Source organism: Pseudophryne corroboree, chromosome 1 (genome assembly GCF_028390025.1).
Source record: "Pseudophryne corroboree isolate aPseCor3 chromosome 1, aPseCor3.hap2, whole genome shotgun sequence".
NCBI classification, from domain to species: Eukaryota; Metazoa; Chordata; class Amphibia; order Anura; family Myobatrachidae; genus Pseudophryne; species Pseudophryne corroboree.
In genome coordinates, this window is record NC_086444.1 from 783,807,061 (window position 1) to 783,819,622 (window position 12,562).

Below are 12,562 nucleotides of genomic sequence, written 5' to 3' on the forward strand. Positions count from 1 at the left end.
ACCCCTTTTTACCATATGATTAGTGCTTTCGTGAAGCCGCTGCATGGTGTTCCCCGTCTTCTTTTTTTTTCCTTTCTCATCCTCATTTACTTATTTTACCTTTTCTCTGATGTTTTTGTTTGTTGTGATTCCTGTGTTCCTACAAAACAGACAAAATTGGTAGTAGGACAATATTTACCAATATCTGGGTTTGCGGATACTATTATTTATGTAGCAGTTGTATGGTTACCTATATTGCCAGATATTTTTTATTCTTTATTGCTATGTTCTGTTAGAAGCAGTTATATGTTCTTTGACTGTACAAATGTCCTTTTTGTTTATCATCTACCTTTACAAATGAAGAGAATGAGAAAAATAGATAACAAAAATAGACACAGTAATAGATTGTAAACATTCGTAATGAAAAAAAGGGATATAAAACAGAATATTAATTGACATTTAAAGTATATAGCTTTTGCCTAGGAAGAGTGTTCAAAGCTGATGGACAGCCAAATCTTTTGATACAGTAGATTTTGCCAGAACGGACCATTTATTTTAGCAGAAATTTAGATTTATACTAGGAATGAGTGGGTTTGGTTCCCAGAGAACCGAACCCCCCCTCCCAAACCCAGGGGATTCGGGGTGATCAGAGCCACATCTTGGATCTCTCTGCCTGCCGCAAATCCCCAAATCGAGGCAAAACCTTAGGATTCCGCTGTCGGATCATGAGGTTTTGCATCGGACGCCGGTCTCCATAGTAACCTATGGAAGACATCTGAGAGAGCTGTCTGTCACGAATCTCAGTCAATCAGCGGGTCTACATAGGCTACAATGGCCCCAAGATGGATGCCCCCACAGCACTTAATAGCGCCACCTGCACTGTCAACACCACCACCCGCACTGCCGACACTTCTGCCGCAGTGCCGATACTCCCTCACTGTCGGCACCCCCACACTGCCCACACTGCTGGCACCCTGCACTGGGAACACTGCCAGCACTCCTGCACGGAGGACACCACCTGCACTGCTGACACTGCCGGCACCCATGCACTGAGGAAACTTACAGCACTCCCACACTGCTGACACTTCCGGCACCTCTGAACTCCTGCACTGAGGACACATCCAGCACTCCCACATTGCCGACACTGCCAGCAAAGCTACACTGAGGACACCTCCGGCACTCCCGCATTGCTGACACTGCCAGCACCCCAGCACTGAGGACACTTCCGGCACTCCCACACTGCTGACACTCCTGCACTGAGAACTCTGCTAGCACTCCTGCACTGAGGACACCTCTGGCACTCCCGCATTGCCCACACTGCTGACACCCCTGCACTGAGGACACTTCCAGCACTCCTGCACTGAGGACATCTCCGACACTCCTACATTGCCAACACTGCCAGCACCCCTGCACAGAGGGCACCTCCGACACTCCCACATTGCCGACACTGCCAGCACCCCTGCACTGAGGACACTTCTGGCACTCCCACACTGCTGACACTACTGCACTGAGGACTCTGCCAGCACTCCTGCACTGAGGACACCTCCAGTACTCCTGCATTGCCGACACTGTCGGCTCCCCTGCACTGAGGACACTGCCAGCACTCCTGCACTGAGGACACCTCTGACACTCCTGCATTGGCGACACTGCTGGCACCCTTGCACCGAGGACACCTCCAGCACTCCTGCACTGAGGACACCGGCACTCCCACAATTGCCGACACTGCCAGCACCCCTGCACTGAGGACTCTGCCAGCACTCTTGCACTGAGGACACCTCTGGCACTCCCGCATTGCCGACAATGCCGGCACCCCTGCACTGGGGACACCTCTGGCACTCCCGCAATTGCTGACACTGCAGGCATCCCTTCAGTGCCGACACCGCTGGCACCACCACACTGAAGATGCTGCTGACAACCCCGCACTGAGGATCCTCTGTCACAGTAAGTGCCCCAACAGGTGAAGTCAAAGGGGACACCTATAACGTGCCCCAAGGATTAGAGGGGCCCCAGGTATACACCACTTAGTGCCCGGCAGGAATGTGAGATGTCATGTCCAGATAGGGAAGCTAGCTATAGGCGGTGTGGGCACCACCTCAGAGTGACAGTAGCCTCTCACACACAATGACTGTGCAGTGCAAGTGTGCAACCGCTCTAATGGGTCCAACTCTGTTGCAGGCAGTAATGGGACATGGCACCAGCTCCACTGGCCAGGATCCATGTGCCCTGCACCGACCTTTTCTGGTGGGGTGTGAAGGATGCATGTTACCTGATGTGCGGTGTTCGGGTCAGGATACTGGCGAGTGTAGCACAGATGAGTCACAGGGTAAGAGTGGATTGGTGAAGAGATACAGGGCTTTGGGATGGGGTGAGGGAGCTGGGAATGAGGCATAGAGACTGGAGAGAGATAGACTGTGGGGTGTGTGGGAGGAAGGAGAGAGGGAGACACAGACTGTAGGGTGTGTGGGGGAGGAGGGAGAGATATACATATTTATATTAGAGATGAGCGGGTTCGGTTTTATTCGGCTTTACTTGGATTTAACTGAATCTCCTTATTGGCTATCAAATGTCACGTGTTTTGGTTAGCCAATAAGAAAAATCCAGAAAATAAGAAATGGAGATAAATCTGGCGTTAAGAACCGAGTAAATCCGAACCTGCTCATCTCTAATTTATATATGTGTATAGATAAATATATATATGAACACTTTCTTGAATAGCTCAACAAATTCCGTTGCACTTTAATATATAAACATAAATATAATCTGAGGGGGCCCCAGAAATGGGATCCGGTCTGAAGATCGACAGTGTCTAGGTCGACAATGTTTAGGTCGACCACTATAGGTCGACAGTCACTAGGTCGACATGGATGGAAGGTCGACAGGGTTTCTAGGTCGACATGTGCTAGGTCGACAGGTCTAAAGGTCAACATGAGTTTTTCACATTTTTTTTTTGGGGGGGTTTCATACTTAACGATCCACGTGGACTACGATTGGAATGGTAAAGTGTGTCGAGCGAAGCGGTAGCGGAGCGAAGGCACCATGTCCGAAGCATGGCGAGCGAAGCGAGCCATGTGAGGGGACGCGGTGCACTAATTTGGGATCCCGGTCACTTTACGAAGAAAACGACAAAAAAAACCCCAAAAAATCCTCATGTCGACCTTTAGACCTGTCGACCTAGCACATGTCGACCTAGAAACCCTGTCGACCTTCCATCCATGTCGACCTAGTGACTGTCGACCTATAGTGGTCGACCTAAACATTGTCGACCTAGATACTGTCGATAAAACGAACCACACCCCCCAGAAATATCACTGTACAGGGCCCCAGGATTTCTGTATCTTACTTTCACTGTATCCAACCTGCACTGTAACTAGGGATGAGCGGCTTCGGTTCCCTGAGAACCGAACCCCTCCAAACTTCACGCTCAGAGCCTGAATCCGAGCCTGGCATGGGACTTTCGCCAGACTCGGATCCCAGAACGAGGCAAAACATCATCATCCTGCTGTTATATTTTTGCGTGCTTTTTATCCCATATAAACAGCCGCACGGTGCCTCCATTTTCACTCTGGATTTGGAGAGTGAGGGAGACAGACTTCTATCTCTCTGTAGGTGGTGGCATGGGGTTAGTGTGTGCTCTGTTGGGGTGCTGCTGCAGTCACTGTGGTTTATCTGTGCTGTGTTAGGGGTGCTGTACTGACTGTCCCTGCTGTTCTGGCTGTCAGTGGTGTTACTGCTGGGTGCTGCAGCTGTACCAGTGTGTTACTGTCCTGGCTGTCACTGTGTTGTACAGGGGGCAGGGGCACTGTGAAATATAGTGGTGCTGGTATCTTAATAACATTACACTGGCCCTGTCTGCTATAAAAGTTTGGGTGCAGTTAAAAATTAAAAGCACACTGTTCCTGTATGCTGTGAAATATAGGAGTGCTGATGTCTTAATAACATTACAATGGAACTGTCTGCTATAAAAGTTTGGGTGCAATTAAAAATTAAAAGCACACTGCTCCTGTATGCAGTGAAATATAGGGGTGCTGATGTCTTAATAATATTACACTGGCCCTGTCTGCTATAAAAGTTTGGGTGCAGTTAAAAATGAAAAACACACTTCTCATGTATGCTGTGAAATATAGGGGTGCTGATGTCTTAATAACATTACACTGGCCCTGTCTGCTATAAATGTTTGGGAGCAGTTAAAAATTAAAGGCACACTGCTCCTGTATGCAGTGAAATATAGGGGTGCTGATGTCTTAAAAACATTACACTGGCCCTGTCTGCTATAAAAGTTTGGGTGCAGTTAAAAATTTAAAACACACTACTCCTGTATGCTGTGAAATATAGCGGTGCTAATGTATTAACATTACTCAGGCCATGTCTGCTATAAAAGTTTGGGTGCAGTTAAAAATTAAAAGCACAATGTTCCCGTATGCTGTGAAATGTAGGGGTGCTGATGTCTTAATAACATTACACTGGCCCTGTATGTTGTATATATTCAGGAGTGCTACTGCTGTTAAAATAACATTACACTGGCCCTGTCTGCTATAAATGTTTGGGAGCAGTTAAAAATTAAAGGAACACTGCTCCTGTATGCTGTAAAATATAGGAGTGCTGATTTCTTAATAACATTACAATGGCACTGTCTGCTATAAAAGTGTGGGTGCAGTTAACAATTAAAAGCACCCTGCTCCTGTATGCTGTGAAATATAGGGGTGCTGATGTCTTAATAACATTACACTGGCCCTGTCTGCTATAAAAGTTTGGGTGCAGTTAAAAATTAAAAGCACACTGCTCCTGTATGCTGTGAAATATTGGAGTGCTGATGTTTTAATAACATTACACTGGCCATGTCTGCTATAAAATTATGGGTGCAGTTAAAAATTAAAAGCACACTGCTCCTGTATGCTGTGAAATATAGGGGTGCTGATGTCTTAATAACATTACACTGACCCTGTCTGCTATATAAGTTTGGGTGCAGTTAAAAATGAAAAACACACTTCTCCTGTATGCTGTGAAATATAGGGGTGCTGATGTCTTATTAACATTACTCTGGCCATGTCTGCTATAAAAGTTAGGGTGCAGTTAAAAATTAAAAGCACACTGTTCCTGTATGCTGTGAAATATAGGGGTGCTGATATCTTAATAACATTACACTGGCCATGTCTGCTATAAAAGTTTGGGTGCTGTTAAAAATTAAAAGCACACTGATCCTGTATGCAGTGAAATATAGGGGTGCTGATGTCTTAATAACATTACACTGGCCCTGTCTGCTATAAAAGTTTGGGTGCAGTTAAAAATTAAAAAGCACACTGCTCCTGTATGCTGTGATAATATAAGGGTGCTGATGTCTTAATAACATTACACTGGCCCTGTCTGCTATAAAAGTATGGGTGCATTTAAAAATTAAAAGCATACTCTTCCTATATGATATGAAATATAGGAGTGCTGATTTCTTAATAACATTACACTGGCCATGTCTGCTATAAAAGTTTGGGTGCTGTTAAAAATTAAAAGCACACTGCTCCTGTATGCAGTGAAATATAGGGTTGCTGATGTCTTAATAACATTACACTGGCCCTGTCTGCTATAAAAGTTTGGGTGCAGTTAAAAATTAAAAGCACACTGTTCCTGTATGCTGTGAAATATAGGGGTGCTGATATCTTAATAACATTACACTGGTTCTGTATGTTGTATATATTCAGGGGTGCTACTGCTGTTAAAATAACATTACACTGGCCCTGTCTGCTATAAATGTTTGGGAGCAGTTAAAAATTAAAGGCACACTGCTTCTGTGTGCTGTGAAATATAGGGGTGCTGATGTCTTAATAAAATTAAAATGGCACTGTCTGCTATAAAAGTTTGGGCGCAGTTAAAAATTAAAAGCACACTATTCCCATATGCTGTGAAATATAGGGGTGCTGATGTCTTAATAACATTACACTGGCCCTGTATGTTGTATATATTCAGGGGTGCTACTGCTGTTAAAATAACATTACACTGGCCCTGTCTGCTATAAATGTTTGGGAGCAGTTAAAAATGAAAAACACACTGTTCCTGTATGCTGTGAAATATAGGGGTGCTGATGTCTTAATAACATTACCCTGGCCATGTCTGCTGTAAAAGTTTGGGTGCTGTTAAAAATTTAAAGCACACTGCTCCTGTATGCAGTGAAATATAGGGTTGCGGATGTCTTAATAACATTACACTGGCCCTGTCTGCTATAAAAGTTTGGGTGCAGTTAAAAATTAAAAGCACACTGCTCCTGTATGCTGTGAAATATAGGAGATACTGATGTATTAATAACATTACACTGGCCCTGTCTGCTATAAAAGTTTGGGTGCAGTTAAAAATTAAAAGCACACTGTTCCTGTATGCTGTGAAATATAGGGGTGCTGATATCTTAATAACATTACACTGGTTCTGTATGTTGTATATATTCAGGGGTGCTACTGCTGTTAAAATAACATTACACTGGCCCTGTCTGCTATAAATGTTTGGGAGCAGTTAAAAATGAAAAACACACTGCTCATGTATGCAGTGAAATATAGGGTTGCTGATGTCTTAATAACATTACACTGGCCCTGTCTGCTATAAAAGTTTGGGTGCAGTTAAAAATTAAAAGCACACTGCTCCTGTATGCTGTGAAATATAGGAGATACTGATGTATTAATAACATTACACTGGCCCTGTCTGCTATAAAAGTTTGGGAGCAGTTAAAAATGAAAGGCATACTGCTTCTGTGTGCTGTGAAATATAGGGGTGCTGATGTCTTAATAAAATTAAAATGGCACTGTCTGCTATAAAAGTGTGAGTGCAGTAAAAAATTAAAAGCACACTGCTCCAGTATGCTGTGAAATATAGCGGTGCTAATGTCTTAAAATTACTCTGGCCATGTCTGCTATAAAAGTTTGGGTGCAGTTAAAAATTAAAAGCACACTATTCCCATATGCTGTGAAATATAGGGGTGCTGATGTCTTAATAACATTACACTGGCCCTGTATGTTGTATATATTCAGGGGTGCTACTGCTGTTAAAATAACATTACACTGGCCCTGTCTGCTATAAATGTTTGGGAGCAGTTAAAAAATTAAAGGCACACTGCTCCTGTATGCTGTGAAATATAGGGGTGCTGATGTCTTAATAACATTACCCTGGCCATGTCTGCTATAAAAGTTTGGGTGCATTTAAAAATTAAAAGCACACTCTTCCTATATGCTGTGAACAATAGGAGTGCTGATGTCTTAATAACATTACACTGGCCATGTCTGCTATTAAAGTTTGGGTGCTGTTAAAAATTAAAAGCACACTGCTCCTGTATGCTGTGAAATATAGGGGTGCTGATGTCTTAATAACATTACACTGACCCTGTCTGCTATAAAAGTATGGGTGCATTTAAAAATGAAAAGCACACTCTTCCTATATGATATGAAATATAGGAGTGCTGATTTCTCAATAACATTACACTGGCCCTGTCTGCTATAAAAGTTTGGGTGCAGTTAAAAATTAAAAAGCACACTGCTCCTGTATGCTGTGATAATATAAGGGTGCTGATGTCTTAATAACATTACACTAGCCCTGTCTGCTATAAAAGTTTGGGTGCAGTTAAAAATTAAAAGCACACTCTTCCTATATGCTGTGAAATATAGGAGTGCGGATGTCTTAATAACATTACACTTGCCATGTCTGCTATAAAAGTTTGGGTGCAGTTAAAAATTAAAAGCACACTGCTCCTGTATGCAGTGAAATATAGGAGTCTGGATGTCTTAATAACATTACACTGGCCTTGTCTGCTATAAAAGTTTGGGTGCTATTAAAAATTAAAAGCACACTGCTCCTGTATGCAGTGAAATATAGGGGTGCTGATGTCTTAATAACATTACAGTGGCCCTGTCTGCTATAAAAGTTTGGGTGCAGTTATAAATGAAAAACACACTTCTCCTGTATGCTGTGAAATATAGCGGTGCTAATGTCTTAACATTACTCTGGCCATGTCTGCTATAAAAGTTTGGGTGCAGTTAAAAATTAAAAGCACAATGTTCCCATATGCTTTGAAATATAGGGGTGCTGATGTCTTAATAACATTACACTGGCCCTGTATGTTGTATATATTCAGGGGTGCTACTACTGTTAAAATAACATTACACTGGCCCTGTCTGCTATAAATGTTTGGCAGCAGTTAAAAATTAAAGGCACGGGGCGTGGCCTGGCAGGCAAGCAGGGAAGTCGTGCCTGTGGAGAGCTCCTGCACAGTACAATAAAATATAACTTTTCTGGCCCTGTTTCACCCTATATTCACCCCTCCCTGCTCCCTGCATTACGCCCTTACCTCCCCTGTTCCTGGTGTGTGAGGTCCCGGAGCCGGAGGGGGCCTCCTGCCTCCTTGCGGGATGGGGCCTGCACACCCTCCTGAAGCAGGGGGCTCAATTCCCGCTACGCTCCGTGCCTGGCGACCCCTGACGTGGAAACCGCAGCTGCACCTGATCTACCTGGCCTCCTATCGTCCGCGGCTCCCTCCACCTCTGGGCTGACCTGTCTCTCCCTCCTGCTTGTGCCTGGTGGAGCGGACGAGCGGGCTCTGTTCCTGGCGTCCGCCTCGAGGCATACATCCGCATGCTGGACCGGGTGCTGGGGTGACGGTGGCCGCCGCGCGCACGCTCCTGGCGGCCTGCTTCCGGACCGGAGGCCTCCGCGGCTGAGAGGGGTGAGCTCCCTCCTGCTGCAACAGACCTATCCATAGGCTCCGGGCGCCAGGGGAGCGCGCGTGGCGGCCACCGTCACCCCAGCACCCGGTCCAGCATGCGGGCGCCAGGGTGCTGGGCTCAGGATACCTCACCTTCCCCTGACGCTGGTGGCCATTTTGGTTGTGGGAAAGCCAGAGCTCCTGCTTTCCCAGGCTGTTGGGGGTACTTGGGGGGTGCCCTTGGTACTGGCTGGTCCGTGGCTGGGGCCCTCTATTTGCTAGGCACTACCCTTTGTTACCTGGGATCTTTTGCAAAGTGACGTGGGGATGGAAATGAGATCTCCAACCTTCATAGCATTCATCCCTATCCCCATCCTAGCTGGATTCCCCCTATACCTTCCCCACAGTTGGGGTCCTGTACACTCTGCACCACAGTGTAGGGTTTCAGGTGGGGGCTCTTCCTTTTTATTATTATTACTTTTCTTTTTCAGGTGTGCCCCACATGCTGGGATTATTTCTATTCCTATTATACACCTTCAGAGCCCAGGTTGTGTCACATCACCTATGATAACTAACACTGGAGCTCCACCTGCTGGCGGCTTTTCTAGTTGGATTTACTTTGCCTGACTGAAGCTTGCTTCCCTTAACATGTGATCCTTTGGAACATGCCCTGAGTCTTGGGACTTCCTCTTACCGATATCTATGTCTGAATAACTACAGGACTGTCTCACTACTACCGAGATTTACCTAGCTACATATTGCAGTGACTTTTCTCAGGTGTTCAGTCTCTGGGTTCCACCATGCCTAGAAATAATAAAAAAAACAACGTGGAGCGGACCTGACTCAAAGCAGTAAAGAAATTGCCTACTCCCATGCTACCTCTCCAGGTCCAGAGACCCCCTCGCATCCTGATGTCTCCGACTCGGAGGACACGGACCACTCCCCGTTGACCCGGAAAGATTTACAACTGCTCTTCCGTGAGATAAGGGAGACGAGGAAATCCATCCAAGCGGTACAGGTGGAGGTGCACATGGCAATAGCCTCTCTCAAAACAGATGTTGCCGACCTTGGGGACAGAACGGACCACCTGGAGACTAGAGTAGATGAAGTGGTCACTACCCAACAGGGCATGAGCGATGACATTCACGGTCTAAAGAAGGAGATCCAGCATATCTTGGAACATCAAGAAGACCAAGATAACAGGGCACGACGTAATAATCTGTGCATTAGAGGCGTCCCTGAGGACGTTGACATGGAGTCCCTGCAAGATTACCTCAAAAAACTGTTTGTGCATTTATCGCCATCGACTCCAGAGGACCAGCTCTTGTTAGATAGGGCCCATAGGGCTCTACGCCCTCGATCACAAGACTCTGCTCTACCTAGGGATGTCATCCTGAGATGCCACTACTACTAAGGAGGCCATCCTTAGGGAAACTAGGAAGATCTCCAACTTACTATTCCTGGGCCACTCACTCCAAATTTTCCAAGACATTGCTCCCACTACTCTGATCAGGAGAAAAGATTTCAGGCCTATAACCTCGGTGCTCTGGGACAATGGCATTTGCTACAGATGGGGTTTCCCTTTCTGCATTTTGGTGTGGCACCACAACCGCCTCCATTCGGCTAGAGACCTGGCCGAAGCACACGGACTTTTGCACACCTTGGGCCTCCCCCCTCCACCGGCCTCATCTGTTTCCCCGCAGCGGGCACATGTGGCCTCGCCTATGGAGTCGGCAACCACCCCTCGACGATCCTTGAACCGGGACTAGACGAAAGCACCCTCTGCGCGGAAGTCTGCTTCCGCTGGCCCTGCCACCTGATGTCGTACATGTCTTTATGTCGTTTCATTCTGTGGTTTTCTATTTCTGTTTATGCATATGTTGTGAGGGGCTACTTTAATTTAACTTAATTAATTTCTTTATTTTTCAGCCTTAGCCTTTAGACCCGCCCTGCTCAGCGCCTTCTATGTGCGTTTGAGAGCAAACGCACTTTTCTTTTGTGATTGGTTCACTTTCGGTGTTTATCATGTCTTGCCCCCCCCCTTATGGGGGTTGTACCCCCCCCCCATGTGGGAACTGACGCCCCTCGCTTAGTTGTAGATTAGCACAGACTTAACCTGTTTTAGCCCTGGATAGTTTCGTTTTTGTTACTAGTCGCCTTAAACGGTAGTAGATTTTGGGACACTAAGTCCCGTATTTTCCCCTTTTATCACTGGTCCCTGGACTCAGGACACATGTTGTTGTGTGTCTGTTGTGCTTGATGTGCCTGGCCAGGCTGGGCCGCGTCCCCCCTCCTGGGTCTTATACCCGAGTCCGGTTGTTGTCACTTAGTGACTTTTCTCTGTCATTTCCTGACCGGCATGTTAGACCAGGTGTCGCTTCTGGTCCCCAACATTCCCCTCTTCCCTACTCTCCCTGAACTCTATCTGTCTTGTTCTCTTTTCTTTTTTCTTTCACTCAGCCGCTCATTGATGTTTGCCGATTGCCATGCCTGTTTCAAATGTTTGTAATGTTCTCTGTTTGGTTTATTGCAGTGAAGCGATGTCCGGAGGGAGGTAAAGTGGCGTTCCAGAGAGCTGATTGTCATGGCCCTTAGGATATTTTCCCACAACGTCAAAGGTTTGAACAGCCCCTCCAAACGCACCAAGCTCTTTCTTTCCCTTAAACAGGCCAGAGGTGATTTGGTCTTCTTGCAGGAAACCCACTTTAAAAAGTCCCTCCACCCTGAATTAAAATCGAAATCGTTTCCATATACATTCCATGCCTGTGATGCAACTCACAAAAAAAGGGGGGTCTCCATCTTGCTCGCTGCTCACCTCACATTTGAATTGTTGGACAGTCATGCAGATAAATCTGGTAGATGGCTAATCCTTGTTGGGAAACTTAACAACACCCTGTGTACTCTTGTTAATGTCTATGCTCCGAACCAAAATCAGGCTGCCTTTTTTAGGGGTTTGAATTCACGCATAACTAGGCTCCGCCAAGGGGAGATTATAGTGACCGGTGATTTTAATGAGGTTCTAGATGCTTCGCTAGATAGGTCTTCCACTCTCTCCTCTCTCTCTTCTACCCCCAAATGTCCATCCCCGGGATCTCTCGCCCTGTTAGACCTTTTGAAGCTCCAATTGTTATACGATTCCTTTAGACTCACTGACCCACTTACTAGGGACTACACCTTCTACTCCCCTGTACATAAATCCTACTCTAGGATCGATATGATCCTACTCAGCTGGGACCTTTCCTCTAAACTAAAGTCTACGCGTATACTTCCTATGGTATGGTCTGACCATTGTCCGATCACTGCTGCGCTCCATTCTATTGCTCCTCGCCCCCCTTCTGCCTCTTGGCGATTGAATGATTTCCTATTACATAATCCAGAAATTACTAATTTGATTAGAAGTCACATTACTGATTATTTCTTACTTAAATGACCTCCCTGAAACTTCACCTATTATATTATGGGAAGCTCATAAAGCTGTTCTCCGCGGCCATTTGATAAGTCAGTCTGCTAGGTACAAAAAGTCACAGGAATTGAATTTCCTCTCCCTCTCCACTAAACTACAGGTGCGTGAAAGACAACATAAGCTTTCCCCTACCCCTGCTAATTTAGAGATTTTGCTGAGGGCGCGGTCTGAGTTGTCGCTTTTCCTGTCAGAGCGCACAGCTAAGACCCTCCAGAGGCTTGGCCAGTCCTTCTATGAGAAAGGAGATAAAGCAGATAGGATGCTGGCATCCCGTCTACGGGCACAACGCTCCCGGAATAATATCTTGGCGGTGCATACTACGTCAGGCGAGATCACGTATGCCCCGGATGCCATAAACAAGGCATTTCAGGAATTCTATGCTTAGCTCTATAATTTAAATCCTGTCAATCCAGGTTCTGGCCCCCCAGATGTCTTGATCTCGGAATTCTTGC

General features: G+C 46.0%; 1 long non-coding RNA gene across 2 annotated transcripts in view; it reads right to left on the reverse strand.

Moving 5' to 3' along the window:
- The window catches only part of LOC134945199 (uncharacterized), a 47,819-nt gene that overhangs the window by 18,935 nt on the left and 16,322 nt on the right, over positions 1 to 12,562 (reverse strand). The window contains exons 2-3 of one of the 2 annotated variants that reach the window (XR_010182080.1): positions 230 to 328; positions 13 to 139 (exon numbers count right to left, since the gene is read on the reverse strand). This is a non-coding gene — a long non-coding RNA (uncharacterized LOC134945199). The remainder of the gene's footprint in view (positions 1 to 12; positions 140 to 229; positions 329 to 12,562) is intronic. The other variant, XR_010182075.1, reaches the window with a different exon arrangement.